The sequence below is a fragment of the Anopheles coluzzii genome, chromosome 3 (assembly GCF_943734685.1).
Source record: "Anopheles coluzzii chromosome 3, AcolN3, whole genome shotgun sequence".
NCBI classification, from domain to species: Eukaryota; Metazoa; Arthropoda; class Insecta; order Diptera; family Culicidae; genus Anopheles; species Anopheles coluzzii.
The window spans coordinates 76,806,412-76,826,853 of NC_064671.1; the positions used below are offsets into that span (position 1 = coordinate 76,806,412).

A 20,442-nucleotide genomic window follows, 5' to 3' on the forward strand; every position below is an offset into this window, starting at 1 on the left:
GCTTCGCCGAATCAGAGCACTATGAAATATTTATTACATGAATATTTTTTCCCCACCACCCGCAGAAGTACAAAATGGCACATGAATTCCACGAAACAGGATCGTAAAATTTGTCGTCAACGTGGCTCTCTTTTTTCAACCGAACACTCTGAATGAATTGCTCTTTGTCTTTTCGCGGACCACTGCCTGTAAAATGGTCCTTGGAGTTTTCTGAAATTACACACACAGAGCTGAGCAAGAGTTTCTTTGTGTATACACTTGTGGCAGGGCGCTCACAAACAAACATGCCGCACCATCATTCCCAGTATCGCATTGCCAAGTGCTCGCAGGTATTTAATTTCGTCCCAATTCAATTTACCATTCGGGCAAATAAAAGCTTTATTTCGTCACATGCGTCACGTGCAGTGCACATGCAGAGATGAATGTGTTGACAGCCCTCGAAGGATCTTGCACGAGAGTCAGCAAAACTTGAGGAGGGAAGTTTAACCCCGTTGAGATAACGTGAGAGTACCAAAGAAACGTCAGCAGTTTTTGGGTCCGTCGTGCCGGTGAGATCGGAGGGCGGAGGCCGGAGAGTGAACGTTGTTGCTCGACGCGTCAGAACCGATTAGTGTCTCCACTCTGACAGATGTGCTTAGGGCGGGAAGAAACACGCACGCACATCCAGAGCCAGTCGCAACCGAAAACTGCTGACTGCTTCTTCACACAACAGACAGTGTCTGGCGTGAGGATAACTCAACACACTAACGCCAATGATATAATTGTAAACATCTCAGTGACATTCTCATAACGCGTCGACCCTCTCGCCCATCTGTCATTCACTTGGCAGACGGCACTGGATATCAACTCGGCATGTCTCGTCTGGGGATACGCCCAGGACAAAGCTCCACAAACGCTTCGTTTGAAGGGAGTTTGACGTGACTACGATGATGATGATGAACCCAAGCTAAAGTTAGTTTTGCGAGGTGACACATTATCACCGAGGTGCTAATTCAAACTGCACAGAGGCATCATGACCCTTTCCGCACGGAGCGCTTTTGGAGTTTTCCCGGATCCAATGTCACGATGACCTTCTGTGGTGTGTTGTTTGCTGTGCACAACCTACCCGCCTCTGTATGTCATTATATTCCGTGCAGAACAATAATTTTACCATATTGTGTTGTTTTGTTGCCTCGCACACTTTGTGTGTCCCCCCATCCTCGTTGACATTGAACGTGAGCGCTTTATTGCAACTTGCTGACCTGCCCTCATCATTATCTACGTTGTCCTCCTGTTGTCAACGCTGCCACACTGCCGTACAGCAACAGTCGGAACTTTCGTGCCCTGTAATTAAGTTATAAATTTACATTAAAGTGAGATTTATTTTAATTTCCAAAAGCCGCCACCACCGTATGGTACGGCTTCCGTCTCATGCGGCAGCAACTACTGCTACGGAAAACTGTTTTAATTCATCGCAAAACTTATTCTTCATTGTTTGCGGCGTTTTTTTTTCAAAGGAAAGGTAGCCTGAGCCTCATCATTACGACTGATGTCAGCAAATTTGCAGTTTTGAGCCATGTTAAAATTTCATCCAGAACGTTGCATGCTGGTTAACAATTACCTTTTTGCTGCATTATATTTAATATTTCGTTTCTGTTTCTTTTTTCGTTACAGGTAAGCCTCGCAGCAAGTAAGAGAGGACACGTCTGCAGAGATGTACCAATGCAGAGCTCACGTTGCGTGCAAGTATCAGCCTTTGTTTAAAATCGTTGGCAGATGTTTTACATAGAAGGTTGCTTCATTTTTATTTTTTAATTTCCGCCAATTCTTCAGATTCTTACTTCGTCTTATCTGGAGTAAATCGTGTGTAATCTCGTTGTTCTGCTTCTGCCGTGTGACGAGATCGTATCTCCGTGTGTCATTTTTGTGCTACGGTCAATTACCTGCCACCCGCAGGGTAGCATTCGATTGCTTGTAATGGAGTGTGTAAAACATAACCTCGGCAGCAAACTCGCGACTATGGTTGTAATTATTTACGCTCGATCCGTACTGGATCGACGAGCCATAAATTCGCGTAGAGCGTACCTTGAGCGACAGGGGTAAAGATCGATAAGATCCGATCGATGATCTTAACAAAATGACACCTTTTGCTGATGTATTGCGTTGCACGAGGGATTGCTTTTTTTTCTCTATAATTCATCATACACTCTCATATTTAATGTGAACGTAGACGAAAGAAGACAAAAAAAAACACCACGGAACAATTGAAATAAATTGCTCCCCAAAGGTGAGCATAGTGTGGCAGCTGAAGTCGTTCCCTTTTTTTATCCTTTTTCCTTCCCGCCTCACAGGGAAAACGCTTCGCGCACAAGTGCACAAAGCCTAATGGTATGTACCCATGGCACTCCGGTTTTTAGGAAGGTTGCATTATGACAAAATTACGATAAAAAAGGCGATGAATGGATAACAAAAAGGGGAAAAAAACAGAAAGTGCACTCGAAATTACCCAGGGCACTGCAGTGCCATCATCATTTCCTCCTGGTTCGCGCTTTACTACTGCCGCCTGCCAGCGGAGCTTGCTCAACGACGATGCACATTATCATTAAACCATGGGCTCGCGCGGTGTCATTACAATCGGGCGGTGTGATCACTTTTGGCGAGGCACTCGATGATGATGACGAAGTTCCTCCAAACAGCGTTCGCAGTTTGGTACGTGTGTCCGGGTTTTGGTGCCGCTATCGGTCGGTTCCTTTGGCCGGGGTGGTGTTGATGAACAACACGTCGCTTGACGATGATTTCTTCCGCCTGAGGTGTGCCCGTGTGTGCCTGGCAAAAGGGTAGTGGGGTGTATATTTATTATTATCATTATAAATATATTTTTTGCCATCTCTTGCCAGGACATTCGGTTCGTTAGTGCATTGGTATTGGGTGTGTTACATTATTTGCTTCACTTTTCGTATTTTTGCTTGTTGGGTGCGCATTGAGAAGTATTTACGTTGGTGCCATACAGTGCTACGAAAAAGCTTTCAATCGCGCAAGTGTTGGGTGAAAATATAAAGCACAATACGAGCAGCTCGGACAAATGAACGCACGCGGTTAATTACAGATTTCAGCAGCGAAGATAATAGAATTAAGCTGGGTTTTTCCATCATGCAATCATGCGAAACGGTTCATGTTGTTATGCATGTGCAATACACTCAATCAATCATATGAAATCGCATCAATAACGATGAAGTTTTTCATATGATAGATTCTTCCAGTAGAATCAGTTCGGTGGTTGCGAGAATTACACCCTGATGCAATTAATGTGTTGTAATCAAATATTTGCTTTTTCTTTTTAAGTTGTTTGATTCATCGGTAGTGGACATGGGCATTTGAGGATTTAATTAAAAGTACTCGACTGTGTTATAAAAGTGCACAGAGCTTACGTTGTTCAAACATATTGAAAGTGATGAACTCAATTCTTGAATTGAAATATCTACAATAATGCAGCTCTAGCTATATGAACGAATAATAGAATCCAAGTCTATTAATCAGGTTTGTTCTCATACATTTATCATTTCAAGAACTCAAGAGTAAGTGTTATAGTTGAAATTGTGTTTGCTAGTATTTTGCGTCGTACAGTCAACTGAAATTTGATTCACACTCTAGCGAAGTTCTGTTTTTTGCGCTTTTCAACCCAAACTTCTCGCTATGACGTCTTTATCTGTCCATGATTACAACCAGAAGTAAGATACACACATACACACCACACGAAAGCTTCGTTCCACGTTCAAAAATTGGCAGATGCACTGCTCTCCATCATTATTGGTCGTTTGAAGTGCAACCAGGATCCGAATTCTTGCTCCGCGTCGGAAACCTCACGTTCCAGGGCAAATGTCGTCGTTTCGTTTTGGACCGTCCGCTCCCATCTCTTCACTAAATTGGTCGTTGGGTCCTGGTTCCCCTTTTTTAATATAGCAGCTCCGGCTTTTGCACATTCCGGCCCCTGCTTTGGGTCGCACCCAGAATAATCGCACCGAGATGCAATCGAAAATGCATCGCTCTCTGGCGTGCAATTAAAATCGATTAAATCCCATCGCAATCAACAGGTAGCCGAGCTCATTAAATAATTCATTTAAATGGTATTGATTATTGTTTGCTTTCTCCCTTTGTCCATCGTTTCTTAGGGTCGGGCTTTTGAGCAACGGCGCGTTCCCTACCATGGGCGCAGACAAACATGTATGGGAAGGGCACAACGCATCATTCGGAAAGCTGAATTATAACTTGTGTAGTTGAGCCGTTTTTTTTAAAATGGAACACATTTTCGTACTTTTCGCCGGGCCTCTGTGCACGCAAACGTACTGCGAACGCAATCTTAACTACGGTAGCTTCAGGCTGAACCTTCATAGAAACGGTTCTCATTTAATGCGAGCCTCGGCGGACGTCAGGTTACGATAAATCAGCACTTCAGGATTATAGCTTCAGGATGGTCGCGGGCCGTGCAGAAATCGATTAAGTGAATTGAAGGCTTTTGAGTCGATTGAAAGCTAAACCCCCAGCGAGCCAAGACCTGTGTGCTGGCCAGGGTTTCCGCCTCTGCTTGGCGTGTATGGTGCCCCTTTTTCGGGGTGGAGCCACATCCGGAGTTATTAAATCAATTTATCGTAGATCGAAGATCGAGAATTGGTAGTAGGCAGCGGGCCGTAGGATGCACACACTTTTTAGCGCGATGATGTTCTCCGTAGCTGCGGTGACTGTCCCGGCGTGGGGAATAAAAACAGAAACATTGTCTTGTGCCGCAGTTTTTACTAACTCATTACCACAATGTATGGCTTGGGGCAACGAATGTTTGTGTCGTTTTCTGAAGCAGTTTATTACCTTTTTTATGCTTACAGCTCTTGAATGAGTCATCAAACCAGCCTGCTATTAAAGGATAATTGATTATCTTATGTTTTATATATAATTTTAGGACAACATCTGTTTAATTCTTGTTGCAAAGACACAAGAGCTACATAATGTCCAATATCTTAGGAACTGTAATGTAGACATCAATTATTGAGGACTTACCATGTTCACATTCTAATGATTTTCTCAAAAAGAAAGCAAGAAGTTGGATATACCTACACATTACACTAGTTTCTCTGTATATCAACTTACACATAGCTGCATGTTGATATTACTTCAAATGAATAATGTAATGCTATTCTTATTATCTTTTAATGTCTAGAGGTATGACAAGGCCTCTTTTGTTTGCTAACTCGATTTCGATATGTTCAGATTTTTAATCGAAATTACACCCTTTTCCGGAAACAATAACTCAGTGTTTACCTATTTGATCTTTATGTCTAGTTATTTTAGAGGACATCCGATTTCTAAATGGACAAGAATTTCAAACAAAAAGATTGTTCTTTACTTTGAAAACAATACAATTTTACTTCGACGTTGGATGTTTCATTTCTACGATGGCCGCGTATTTTACTGAACTAGAAACTTTACAGAACTTTTGCGTCCGTGATGCAATTTTTCGACAGAATTTTCTGACCAATTGCGAATTTTGCGGCAAAAAATTGGAAATTTATATTTACAAGAGATTTTGTAATCTCCGTAAAAATAGTGTATATAATCAATGTCCATTAGATTCTTCATATAGTGCTCGTGCAATCGTGCTACATTGGCTCATTTCACGCAAATAAATTGATCTTTCGTCCTTTTCGCTGCTTCAACTCATGCACCTTCCTCAATTTCGTGTCCTCAGGAACGATTCCATCTGTGTCCCCACTTCCGACACGTCAGTTCCAGTAAATAAATTAGAATCTTCCGTGGGCCCCCCCACCAATGGGCACGAACCGAAACACGAGAAACAGGAAGTTTCCAAAAACGACTCGACAAACGCTTCTGTGGTTAGCCATTTTGATCGAGGGCCGGAAGGGTGAGCCAATAGTCACAAGTCACATCGTTCGACGCACACACGGCCTCATCGGCAGGCGTCCTTTCTGGCACTGCACGCACACACGCACGCCCGTGCACAAGCTCTCTGTATTGCGATGGTAAAACGATGCTGGCTGACTGACTGGTGAGGGTAACAACAGCGATGATAATCGTTCCGATAATGACCCACTCTGGGAGCGGGTAGTTACACGATGATCCCTCCGGTAGCCTCCGGTGTTCCGGTGTATTCGGTTTGATGTTGTTTCGTTGTTTCGGATACTATTGGGCTGGGCAGGCGGAAAAAGTGCTTACGAGTGTGCGTTTTTCGAACGAGAGCACAAACCGTCATCTCCCTCCCCCCCCCCCCCCCCCCACCCATCCGGCCACAAAACGAGTCAACCGCAAAAGTCGGAAAACGTACGTAACAGATCTCGCTCTGGGTAACATTTCAGATCCAAACGGCACAGCACTTCACTTTTCGTCCCTAAAGCGTAGTCACCAGCCGAGATGTTTGTGTGTCCTGTCTGTGAGTGTGCAAAGTCCAACAAGGACCAGGGCCTATTCCCACCCGGCATTTGGGGCGAACATTAACGGATCGATTGCAACACTTTCGCTGTGGAGGGAGCGAGGGCACGGTTCGTTTCTTGGAAGCGAGCAAGAGCTCAGCCTTTAATGGGCTTTACAGAAAAGCGGAAGCAAGGAAGTCCTTTCGGTGCGCTCCGGCTGCCGTTTCGTTTGGGCAAGAAAGCTCCGCCAGACGAGCCGACGGTCTCACACTGTAATTTCGAAGCTGACTTCCACTTTTCATAAATACGCCTGCTGGGTATAAAGCGATTCGATTCTTGCCGATCGCTTGAGTGCCGTTTGGTGCAGTTTTTGAACGACGACAGCGCGTTTCAGCGTTCTTGTATCTTGTATGCACATGCACACACACACACACCCATAAGGAACGGATGATAACGTTTATGGGTTGTAAACGATTTACCGCTGCAATATACCAATCGTGGGGAGTAGTTTACAACATCCTCTCACATCTCGCTATTTCCCATTTTCTACGCAATTTGTAATTTCTTCCCATGCGCTCCGCGTGCGATGTGGCAGCTCCAACGCACAACTCTGCAAACGGCGGAACCTCATAATGCGAATACGTTACGCCAAGCCATAAAGTTTTCCATGCAACTGTTTTTTTTTGTTGTTGCTGTTGTTGTTGTACCATTTCACGGCGGCGTGGTTTTTACGAGGTGTCCGGGAGGCATTTATCATTACATTGCTGCGATAATACTGCCGGTGGCATACTATGCACTGGGCAACTTGGGCAAAGTACATTAACCGGTGCGAGCAAAAGGCGAACACACTGGTACACGATGGTGGAAATCATTGCATATGTTACCTGTCATACTGCCCCGCGTCCCCCTGCTCAGCCGATGCGATGTCCAGCGGGTCGATGTCGGTGCACTACTACTGCTACCACCTCGGGACACTCTCCTCAGGACCGATTATTCATCATCATTAGCCTCCAAGGTATCGGAGCGTTTCCTCCCGCTCCTTCTGACCCTTCGCTGAAGGCTCTCCACCATTCCAAGGTGTGAAACTTCTGCTCATTGACGTTTGTGGCATTTGATTTGAGCGGTTTTGCCCTGCAGCCGCAGCGCAATGCGCATCGCATCGGGATCGAGCCACACAGTGACTGACGACATTTCCCTGATGGAAAGATCTAGATGGAGAGGGGCGTGTACATACACAACCGCTCCAGCAAGTCAAACGCTCGACACACATAAACCACATAGAGTACACCCGGGTTCACAAAGCGTCCAGCGACATTCTAGCCTAGGTTCACGAGGACGGGCTGCGGTTAAAGTGATCGATGATTGACGGGCTAGCTAGCAGGCTAGCAAACAGGGAAAAAAGGCACCGCTTTTTGCTCGGAGCTTTTAGTTGGAATATCTGAAAAGCATGGTGTCGTCGACTGTTGGCAGTGTTGCATTCTTCGTTTCCCTTCTACGCTAGCCGGCAAGCACAAAAGGTAAGCTTTTCGGTTGTGAGGTGCAGAGATTATAGTACCCGTCAGGCAGCTCTGACAAGGATGTATACGTACGTCTCCAGTGTGTGGTTTTTGCGCCTTCACATCAACACATCGAGCTTGTGGGTTCCGTACGATGCAAAGGAACTAACCGGTCTATGTGGATGGATTAAGAGCAATGATTAATGTCATTTTTGCATCTCGATTTCAAAACCGGCTCAGAAGGCGTAAAACGGGCGTGTGTTTTATATCAAAGTCCTGCTCTGAAGAGTCTTTTGTAAAAGCTAGATAAATTAATATGCACATGAAAGGGTGGTTCTTAGCAGCCTGCGGGGCCGCTTCAGCTTGGACGACGGCTGGGATCTGTCTGTGTTTTAAGATGCCTCAATCTCTCGTAAGCAGATTATTCGTTTCCGAAAGCATAGTATAATAATGTATCTTCTCGCTGGTTGCACTATATTGGACCGAGCATGCCTGCTAGGGGAAGTCCTGCTTCTCATTAAACTCCCCGCAACGGAAAACCTAACCAGAATGAGAAGCAGTCGGGTGTATAAAATTATCTGCTTGCCCGATGGAAAAACCATTCACCATAATTGAAGAATGCCAAAATTCGCTTCCCGCACAGCAAACCGCCTCTCCGATAGCGCTGGCTAAGGCAAAACTCTTGCGCCCAAGAATCCGTCTTCCGAAAATTCCGCAGAAGAAGTTTCTTGGCAGAGAGCGCGTTCTCGCATATCAAACCACATCACAATAACCGTAACGTTGCTGCTGCTGCTGCTACTACTTCCAAGGCGAGAGCAAATGTGCATTCCGAAATTCATTTGCATCCCGACAGCAGCGCCGCCGCCGCTTATGTGCTTAGGTAACCGCGCCACCGCTGCCCTATAGATGGACAGAGCCGGCGAATCATCAAATATCTCTGTGTGCACGGAACGGTTTGCTCTCCGCCCTCCAGGAAGACTGTCCTCATCTTCTCCAACTCGCTTCAGTGCGATGCGGTTTCGATTCAGTGCAGACAGCTACGCAAAGAGCAGCATTTAAACACATAATCAACCGGCGGCGTACCCGATAGCCTTACACTTTGCGGTATCTCTTGCAGCAGGAAGGCACACTTGGGTCTTTACGATAAAGCGTATTCATCATCATTCTGCCAGCACAGCACAGCACAGGGAAAAAGGGACGATAGTTTGCGCTGCGAACTTCGGTCTGGTGGTCTGTGTGGTGGCAACGGACGCGAACACCGGAAACACTCGCCATCCAGAGTTGCAGACGGAGAGTATCTTCTTATGCTAGTTGAATTTTTGCTCCACCAATTCCGCAATCGCGGGAAGGCAACACCCAAGCAAGCTTCTTTCCGAGCAGCAAACGTCACTGAGCTGCTGACTGAGCAGTGAAAGATATGGCACCGGGGAGCGGATCGGAAGGATAATGCCTTTGGAGCAAGGGAAGGCAGTCAGCAAACAAAAGCTTATTACGAGTGTGCAGTAACCACTTCATGATTGCATTGTGCACAAATGTTCGGATAAATGCCCTTTCAACCTCTTGACGGAACGTCCGGATCTGCAGGAAAACTTTTCCCCTCCAACACTTGGATGGAGCCCCTCCGCCAACTACATATGCGAAAAAAGGTTGAAAAGTTTTTCACCCCTCTCCATGCTCTCGAGGAATCCAGTCGAGGAAAAGTAAGCGCTACGTCGGCCAATTGATTGTGCCTAGGGCTCGCGTATGGCGTGTGGGATGTGTGGAGCAAGCTTTTGAATGCTTTCAGTTGAAGTTGACAAAGTTCAGTGCAAGTTCGGTTCCAAGAGTGAGAGAGACATTCAGAGAAATGTCCCATATCGGGTTGCACAAATGACCACACAAAAAGCAGCAGCTACTGGAACTGCTCAGGAATTGGTCGTTGGAGAGTTTGAGCAAGTTTAGATGCTATCCACCAACAATTAATTGGATCAATTAACGCACATCGAAGCAATCAGCATTAGATTCCTGGAGGAACAGGCCTCTGTATCAGGTTTGTACTCCTTCTGAAGCAGGAGTACACAGTACAAGACGCCATGTTTAGAAAACTGGGTCAATGCGTTATTGGGTTTCAAGTTGTTCAAGATCCCAAGAGCACAGCCGGTCGCTTTAAACCAGAAGCGCTTCCATTGGCTATAAAAGTACAAGTTGACGTCAATTAGTGGTGCCATTTTTGTTCGACTCCTCCCCCGTATGGTCAAGTGGAGCGAGACTCATTCCCTCTGCAAGCCTCAGGAATCGTCTGTGCAGTGCTGCGAGGGAGTGTGTACGTTTTGTGCCCATTCCAAGTGCTACTAAATTATCTTTATCTTCCACTTTGCACAGCATGAACAAATTGCACACACAACAATAGTCAGATGATAACAAACGAACCACATTGTGTGTGTGCGCGGGCTCGTAAGTACGTGTTTCCTGGCGTGTGAAACCACGCGATCCGCATCCTGATAATTCTGACCTAAGGCTGCACTACAAAAAAAATGGCGCTAGCAACAACAAAAAATGGCAGAACGGCCATGATAATTTATGTAAATGTACACTCGCGCCCACTCACTTCGACGGAACTATGTGTGTGTTCCAGGCATGTGTGCACTAGTGTGTATGTTTGCGAGGATTTGTCCTCGTTTCCAGGAACGCTTCAGTCGCCTCCAAATTGCTCGCCGGAATTCTTGCTCTCTGCTGCTGCGTATCTGTCAAATGAAATCATTCATGTCACACTCCCCGGGTCGGCCTCCACTGATAGCATGTGTGTGTGTGTGACGTTGTAGAATACGAAGCATTGGCAGCCAAACGTGACAAAATGTGGAGCATGAGCGGGAAAGTGTTCCCAGTACCCTCGGAGCCGTCTCTGAGTGCTAATGTGATGATGAAGAAGACGATGATGTTTAGCATAAATCCAGACGCGCCGTTGTGCATCGGCAATTTGATTAAAATTCTAATTTATGCGCTCTTGTTCGTCGCTCGAGGCGTTCTAGCAGCGTGGCCACAATTCATATAAATACTCTCTGTTATGTGCACACAGCCATACGGAGCGGGGTACACAGCTCGTGTCCGCTGAAAGGCCAACCGACGCAGAAAAAACGTCTATATTGATAGTTCTGGGTATGTCTGCAACGCTTCTAAAGTGTTATAGCGTGGGGAGGCGCAAATTAAACGAGAGGGTGAACAAAAAAAGCAACGCAACTAACCCCGTTTAGCTCTAGGCTTTTTTTTCTAAAACGAATCAATGTCCGTAAGAGCATCATGAATGCACCTTCCCCGCGAGCGAGCGGCACCTGTGAACGAATCAGGGCTGGTATTTCGTTCTGGAATCTGGAACGTGTGTGTGTGTGTGTGTGTGTGTGTGTGTACGACGGGGTAAACCCCACAAGGGAAGGCAAGAACCAAAGAACATGTCTAATTTGATTACAAAAGCCAAGCGGTGAATGACTCGAATGCGAATCAAGCGTGCAAGAGAACGGCGAAACATCACTATTAACCAAGCACCGAGATGGGATCGACCCTGCGCGGTGGGACCCTTTCATTCTTTCATTCAATGCCCAACGTCCAGAGGAGCACTTTCCAAGATTGAACAACATTTTTCAGCGATAAAAGTTGGAGGATCTGTGCTGCTCAGCAAGAAGATATCCATCTTGAAGTGCCTTAGAATAACGCAGGGCTGCTTAGAGCGGAGCATCAACCAGCCCAACCACTTCAGAGTCCACCGTCCGGGGCGGACGTCGTTCAATCGGGGGAGACAATCGATCGGGAAACTGGGGTGGTCGTCGTACATTCTCCAAACATTGTGCCGCCGGATGGAGAAGCAACAGTCATGTCCTTCCAATGGGTCATAGTAATCTGATGAGTCATTAGCACGCTCTTTTGGCTTTATTAGATCTGCTATCTGCTAGTGTCGCTCGTGTGTTGTCGCTCTCTGTGCACGGAGGCTGTCATGCCCTCGATTTCACGTCTCTGGCTGAGTGTGTACTGCAAAATAAACACTAACAGCAAATGGCTGCTGAACCGAAGTGTTGGGAGTGGTGTGCAAATCACCGACGAAGACTATCGAGGGGCGACCAGACCAGGAAATACAGTGGACAGAACGTAAAGCGATGAGGGAGCGCAGCAGGATGACCTAGCTACGCAAAACTTTATTAAATTACGTCTGATTGGATGTTTGAAGGTGTATTAAAAAAAGAACGAGAGCAAGCATTCTCCACCTGTGCGAACCTGAGACGCGCTGTGGAGATGTTGTCGTCAGTGGAAAAGCTTTCCAAGTTGTGTCAGAACCATCGGAAAACGAACGAACGAACTCTCCACCTAATGGAGTGGATTAAGTGAGACGTTAAAAGGCTTTAATCTCGTTCGAGAAGACACAGAGAGTGATTGTCTGTGTTGATTCTTTTACTTGCCTTTCCCAGAAATATAGCAGGAGAGCAACGATCTACATTTGAATTCTTTTTTTCGAGATGTTGAAACAAAAAATTTACAATTTTGGGCAACTGTTTTGAAGTTGAAACTCCAAACGCACTTAACGCTCTATACTTGCAGTATAGTGGTAATAATATTGATTCTAACCAATATATCTTGTGTTAACATCTGTTTTTCGGTGTTCTGCTCCAAAGCGACGGCAATTCCTAGAAGACACGGGCAAAAATTAATCTACTCATCTAAATTCGTCACCCTTGGCGCGACAGGGTCCAGAGCCCCGCAGGGGCATGCACGCCCCAAAACACAGAATCCATATTTTTGATTATAATTTACGATGGGAAGCTTGTTAAAGTGTAAATTAACTTCCCGCGCGCCTCGCACAGCGGCTTCTATTTACTTTAGATTTTGTTTTTCGCTTTGTCGTTTGTCGGCTGGAAAGCCTCGCGCCGCCATGATCGGGAATGGAGCCAAGTGGTCCGCCGGTCTCCCTTGATACTGGGTATGTCATTGGCTAGCATGGAACGAGGAACCGGCGCGCGCTCTCGGCGTACGGGGTTCGCTAAGCTAATGATGTGCCTTTAGCCCGCGGTTCTGACGGTCCAGCGAGCAGAACCTCTCTCATCCCGTCCAATGGCGACAGTCACGTTTTCAGTTTAAATTTCACCAGCCTCCGCCAGTGGTGCCACTCTTCCCACTCGTTTGCCCGTTTTGGTTTAACCTCTAGGAAGAGGAGGGAGGCTTTTGCGCTTAATTTGAATAAAGTAAATAGAGACAAATTAAAAGCGCCCGACATTAATGGTTTTTCGGGCGGCGCGTCACCGATCTCACACCACGGGGAGAGAGCGGGGGAGGAGTGCCGACTCTTGCCGGCTTGTGGGAAGCCATCGGTCTGTGCACTGCCTTTCTCTTCCACGAGCATCCTCTGAACCATCTCAGCCCGTCCGCGTGTTGGTGTACAAAGAACTTTCAAACGCTCGCGCGCTTCATCGAATGAATCTCGGCGCAAGCAGGCCGCGTTAGGTTGTTATTCTTTCGGAGTCGAGATTTTCGGAGTCCAGTTGCGAGTTGGGAGTCGGGTGAGGTGGGCATGAATATTCGAAAACGCTAACAATACCCACCTTAACGAGTCATCATCGAGCCGGTTGCGCTTTGGAACGTCTTCACCACGCCGTCTAACGTCGAAGCAGCTCTCGAGTGACAAAAAGGGGGCTCGGGCCAATGCAGAATTTCGAACCCGACCGAACGGTTTCGCGTATGATATATAATGCAGCATTGAATTCACGAAGAATGGCGTTTCAAGTTGTGCGTTATTTTTAGGCGAGGAATTCACCTCTTTAGAAATTCTTCAAACAGCTTTGGGGAGCGATTCGCCGGGTGAGAGGCTGTATGTGTGGTCGACGACAATGTGGGAGCGGAAATGAAAAATATTAAATATTCATAGAATGAATAAGAGAGCATAAGAGCGCAAGGGTTTTAAAATGATGAAGGGGAATCAAAACTACACCTACGGCCAAAGAAAATATTGAACGTTTTAATAATGTTTGCGTTGGGGTTTAAGAGTCGTCCAGTTCGCTTGCTCCAGTTGCTGTCACGAATGCTCCAACACTTTCAATGGGCTCTTGAAAGCTGTTCAGTCACAATGTCCATCTTTATTTATTTTACTTGAATGTTGGATGAAGTTGCTCCATATCTTTCAGAATTGTTCCAACATGATCTCCAATATCCTAAACTCTTCCTTTGGGTTTGGATTTGAAAGGTTCAAATCCAAATTTCCTCTTTTTCTTCATCCTCTCCTACAACCCACTCATTTAATCCAAAGTTCCTGAAGCTTTTATTCAGTGCCTGCACTAAAACATACAACCCCCTTGATAGATGTTGCCTGTCAAACTTCATTGGGGTTAAATCTATCCAATGCTCGCTGTCGGAGCGTTTTAGCACCGGTAAAAAGCATCACCACCGTCCGTGTCCGTGTGACGTCCGGAGTTGCCCCCAAAAAAGCTGAGCCCGCAGGCCGCGCGAAGTGAATTAATTTAGATGTATTATCGAGCTGTAAACACAGCGATCGACGGGTATCTCCGACGGGGGCTGATGGACGAACGCGGAGGCCTTTCATGTGCCCGCCCGGAGGCTAGAGCTACTAAACCCACCTTCCGGTGCTAATGGAAAGGTGGCGTTGAAAGCTGCCACTCTCGACCGTGCGCTTGATGGACTTTGGGCTGCTGTTGCTACTGCTGCCACTGCTGCCACTGACGATGAAGGGTCGTTTCATCGTAGCGGCCCCCGGGTTGACATAGATTTTCATCGAACGGAAATGACACGTCGAGCTTTTCTCGCCTACCGAAAAGAGGGTCCATCTTCTCCCCAATTGCCAGGGTCGATCGGTTTTGGGCACTCTGATTATACGCCGTTCTGCCAATTAACCTTTTTATCGAGGTGGCCATTCGCCAGTCGGCCAAAGTGTTGCTCTTGCTTGCAGCGGTAGCACTTTACTTTCCTGTACCTGCGAGTGAACTGGCAAAATGGCAAATAGAGACACCCAGAAGCCACTAACGCAATTTGTCAATGGCCACACACACACGCGGGCTGTTGAGATTTATCGGCGTCCTCAGCACTGGACCACGTTAGGGAAACGCAATCGTCGCTCCCGCTGTTTCTGCAAAGCTCAATTGCCCATTGGACCGAGTGCACGGTGGCAGTTGGTATAATATAGAGCTGCAATCGAAGGCGCCCGCTTTGGCAAATTGAATACGATTGAATACTACGGCTCTCGACCGTTTTGTCATTTCGGGAGCCTATACGGCTAAAGCATTACACATATGTGGCCACCTCAGAGTGGATTGCTACAAGCAAATCGCTTTGAATTTGTTTAATTAACTGATGATCGATTGGCAACGATAGTTAGAATAGAAGAAGCATTGTCAGGTTCGGTGTAGCCGCTCGCTGTTGTGCATTAAAATTCAATTATTACACCCCTCCTGTAGGGCTTAGCGTCACATGAGCAGCACGTAGGCAAAGCCTGCAGCCCAAAAAGACTATCTTCTCCGTCCATCTCAACTGTGTACGGCTGCTCTCCTCCGAACCTGGGGCCATGGGGGACCGTCTCCGTCGTGACTGTCTAGACTTTCGTTGCAGGACACCATACTGTGACCACCAGATCCCCTGAAGGGGAAAATCTCCCTCACAGTTTTGCCTACCGATATTGTGACCGTTAAAGCGAGACATCGGTGCTGGCTGCTGCTGAGCATTTACAATCGTCGTTACACACTCGTCGCTGTAGCCAGAAATTCAATTACACGGTTAGAAAACGATGGGACCCCACGGCAAACCCCGGTGCCGGCCGGTCGCTTGCAGCCAAGAAGTTGGGTCCCCACAGCGCACGGAGCTTTTGGGATGCGATGTAAACCTGCTTTTATGTAAAGCGCGCTGCTACTCTCGGACTTTGTAGCAATCGGTTCGCAAAACCGGCGCTGCCGATGATTAACGAGTCGGTTTAGGGGTCACAGTTCGGCAAAACGGGGTAGGAAAAAAGTAAATTGAATTCCCCGTAATCGCTTTATCTCCGGCAGTGTTTTTGAGGGACGGGGGGGATAGCTTTTAGCGATTTCGTTTCTGTCCCACTGTGTGCCAGCTGGGGGCTGAGGCGAATGATTCTGCTGCCTAGCGGCTGATTCAGGGATGGGAAAAGGCTTTTTGTGTGTGTGTAGCCTTCGTTATATTTGCAACATCTAATCTGTTACAAAGAATTGCTGGGAGTAAAGAATGCCAGCAGGAGGAGAAACGGCTCAAACGACGGTGAGTGCTTTTGAGGAAGGGTTTTGCATTTTAAATTTGGCAAATCCTATATCGCAGTATTTTGTATGCATGAAAAATCGTGCCGCGGTATTGGAGGGTGTGCAGTAGCGTCGGATGAAGATAAGCGTAAAGCTACCTAGCAACGATCTGGTATTACAATTACACATGATACTGTACATGATTCAAGGTGCGGAAGCACAATTCTACTCGAAATTGGAGCTTTATCTTTATTTATCTTTTTTCTCGTTGTGTAATATTCATGTGTGCGATTTATGATATTTTTCAACGAAATGCGAGCCACATTTTAAGTATACGAGAGGCACCTCTCAGAATATCTGGCTACAAATAGACAGACAAATTGACAAATAACAAGACACAAATACAACAAGAAACAACATTAGATACTAAAAATGACAAAATAAATTCAGGATTGTTTCGAGGAAGAGAGCAAAACAAAGACATCAAAATTTTTTGGGTTCCAAAATAAGTTTGAATAAAAATATTCAAATAAAAACACAAAAAAGATTAAAGTGACTAATAGAATCATGATAGGACATGATATGTCCAAATTCTGACTTAAGAGCATGAAAATAGCTTAATCTGGTTAATGAGCAGAGTGCAAAAAGGACAACACAAGCAGACAAATGATTTTTGAGTTCAATAAATCTGAAACCATATCATAAACAAATTTCAATTCGAACAGTGGAACGAAAGAAGGGAAAAAACATCAAAAATGATAAACTTCATAAGAGAAACAAATCTAGAAATAGAAAAAGACAAATTGGGCACTAGACAGCAGGAGAGATAAAAAAACAAAGCAAGTATTAGGCCAACATCAACAAAATAGAAGCCTAGATATAAAACTTACATACATTCAAAGACCGAAAACAAAAAAGCAAAACTCTGAGTGTGACAACTCACGCTTCAAAGATTATTGTTTTAAACATTGTTTGGAATAAAACAAAAAAATATCAATTGTTTGTGGTTATAATCCATCAACTTTACATGTTGTACATCAGCTTGTGCAGGAATAACTATTCACCGTATCATCTCCATCACTAATCTGTAACAGCAGTACTGCTCACTTCTAAGAAATTGTGAATATACAAACTGTAATCATTATTTGCAAGGTGTTCCTCCTCACACTCGCTCACGCTTCTGTAGCTTTAGATTGACTACATTTACAGCCGTTTACTAGGAAAATCTGATACGATCTGGTTTATTTATTTTACCACGATGCTTTTCCAGATAAAGCCTTTCAATCGCTCCCACACACCTACAGTTAAATGGGATTAATATTATGTGGCAGATTCGAGTTGTTCATGCAAACAAATCTATAGCATAGGGCGAAAAACGAAATCCAAAAAGGCAGATGAAACAGATTTTCCTATGTGTGTACGATTGTTGACGTGTTGTTTTCTATGTCTATTCCATAACGCGCTGGCAGTTGTTTGTTCTCATCAATCTGTTTGAGCGTATTAATTACAAATCTGTGTGTTTTTTTACGAACAATCACACTCACTCATTTCAATACACGCAAATCTCGTCTGTGGGTAAAACATAAATTCATACCACTTTCATGCATTTACCATACGCCTGACAGTCATATATAAAAAAACACACACATAAACTCGAAACAAACAGCGGATTAAGCTCGTCCTAGTTTTGTTCACTCGTGTCACTCTATAACACACCCGACCACCCGAACGCGTGTGATGTGCTTCTGTTCATCGTGACAAAACCACCATTTTTTTACGTCCTGCCAGAAATCAGCTAGCAAAACATTTTAAAAACAAAACAAAAAAAAAAATGGTAAAAAGTTCACTCCGTTTCTCCCGCGGCGGCATTGCCGCGGGGTAAAATTTTGTGCTTAAACTGCACGCCTGCTTTCAGAAGCTGTGTCGGGGTGCTACAGCAGCAGTGCCAGTGAGGCGAGAAATAGTTTTGTACATCCCGCTTTGAATGTTTCCAATCTCCCACACCACCCAGGACGCTTCAGTTCTGTTGGCCGGTCCCCCCAAACGGGACGAAGCATCGAAAACAACTGACCCCCCGGGAGCTGTAGTTGTGGCCCGCCCCAGCTCAAGAAGAGAGACACACACACACAAAAAACTAACAAACAAACCGGCGCAAAACTTTACACGACTTTTTTCTGCTGCTCTGTTTGCTGTTGAAACTGAAATTTCTCTTCCCAAGCTTCTGTTGTCGGTTGTATGCGCTGGTGTGTCCTTTTATTTAAAATGGTTCTACCACCAGTATGTGTCTGTGTGTGTGTGTGTTTGTGTTGTCTCCTTACGCTAGGGACGGGGAAATTTTTTGTAAACCATCAGCAATACGGCGCAGGAGCTTACTTTTACTGCTACATCTACGGCAAACGTTTTGAAAACAAATATGCAAAAGTTGCACTTGCAATTTGGCACCATGCAGGCGGAAGCACCACAGTGAATGCATGGAAAAGAATCTGCCGATGGGAGAGGGGAAACCAAAGGCATGGCCTGGTAAGGAAAGAGAGGTAAGGTCTACCGGACGGTAGAACTAATGATGGCAGCTTCTTTTCTGTTTGATGATGCTTCCTAAATGGGACGGATTGTGCACAACAACTCGCCCGTTTAGCAAATAGCGAACACTCCGCAAACTAGCAACGGGCTTCGGGGAAATGTTGGCTGAATAAAAAGTTGTTTAATTTGACGACAGTAAGAAGGTGCTTTTGTTACAATTTCGTTGCTGTAAAGCGTGCTGTTGGAAAGTAAATGAGGGCAATCCTTTTTTAATAGACATAATGTAGCATAGAGGATTGGTTTGTGGCTTTGTTTATAAAACAGTTTCAAGTTTTAATTAGCCCACGGTTGTTTCAAGCACAAAATTGCTGATGGAACGTTTTAATTATCAAGTAAGTAGGCTTAAACTTCAACCTATGTTATTAAACCTGTGTTCTATTTTCCATACCTAATTGACATATTCGTTGCGCCTTGTGGGATTTCAACATTGGTGTACTAACAATGAGCTCAAACCATTCAGTGGGGCCCTTCACGATTCTAGTCAGCTTTTTGTATGAAGTTTGACAGTTGGAGGCTGAAATCATGTAAACACTGCATACAAAACCACACATAAAACTAGCCTTCAATTTTCAGTCTATATTATTCTAGCCTCAAAGCTAGAGTTAGATTCGAGTACCTGCTCGAAAAATGGCAAAACAAGGAGGTGTTTACATTTATCCCAAGGTGCATTAAAGATATCTGGTGATGGAATCCACAATCAAAGTGTATGTAGTCCAGGTGGTCTCATAGCATTTTTTATAACCAAAGTTGAATATCACTTTTTGGCAGGATGGGTGAAAACTTTTGTTCAAACAAGCTTTCTGCAGGCTTCACGAATACACAAAACACTCTTAAAATCTTCATTCAGAAGCAGAAGCGATAGAAATCAGCCTTCTAAATGCATACACCTTGGGATAAGCCCACCTGTACATTATACCCAATATGATAGCTACTCGAAAACTGCTATACAATGCAAACAGCTGACAGGCTGAAATTTCAGCCTACCAACTTAAAACGGAAAAGGCCCCAGTATTTTGTTTAAACAGTTTATATCCTTTCTTTATCAGATAAATATATATCAGAAAGAAATAAATAACGTATGAGCCAACTTTTCGAACGGAGTTGGAGTTGTTTGGAGTTGGAGTTGACAGAGTCGGAGTCGTCTGAAGTCGTAGTCGGGGTCTGAGTTATCCGGAGTCAGAGTCGCAGTCATCCGGAGTCAGGGTCGTCCGAAGTAGAAGTCGCCCAGAGTTTAGATTTCATTGCGTATAGTTTTTCTCTTCTTTTGCATTGCGCCTGCACTTCTTGAACAGGCTTTTGTTTACAAGAATAGTTATTATTGACGACAGCATCCTTGTACCGGCCTTCTCCGGCTGACTCCGATTCTGATTCCGGATGGCTTCGACTCCGGACGACTCCAACTCTGAGTTTGACTATGAAATGATGACATTATGTCAGCCCGCCATCTGTCAAACTTTATATTAAAAAAGGCTGAATCGTAAAACTCTCCAATAATTAACAGAAGGCACAATGTATAATTAAAGAAATGAATTACATCCTTCTTAAAATTTGCAATCAATAGTTTAATGCACGCAATCCGTGAGCTTTGCTCATTTCGTACGCACAAATGCATACCAACCGAAAACCGAATTGTGTTTAACCGATTTTCCCCCTTTTTTTTTTTGCTTACTCTCCTCCTCACAGGTAAAAACGCAGCTCATAATACACGCTACAATATCCGCTCGGTTCTATCGTGGGGCGATAATTTCCTACAGCAAA

The 20,442-nt window shown here is 45.1% G+C and overlaps 1 protein-coding gene across 3 annotated transcripts in view; it reads left to right on the forward strand.

Annotated features, from left to right (window-relative positions):
* The window catches only part of LOC120954933 (frizzled), a 237,792-nt gene that overhangs the window by 185,365 nt on the left and 31,985 nt on the right, over positions 1-20,442 (forward strand). The window lies entirely within an intron of this gene.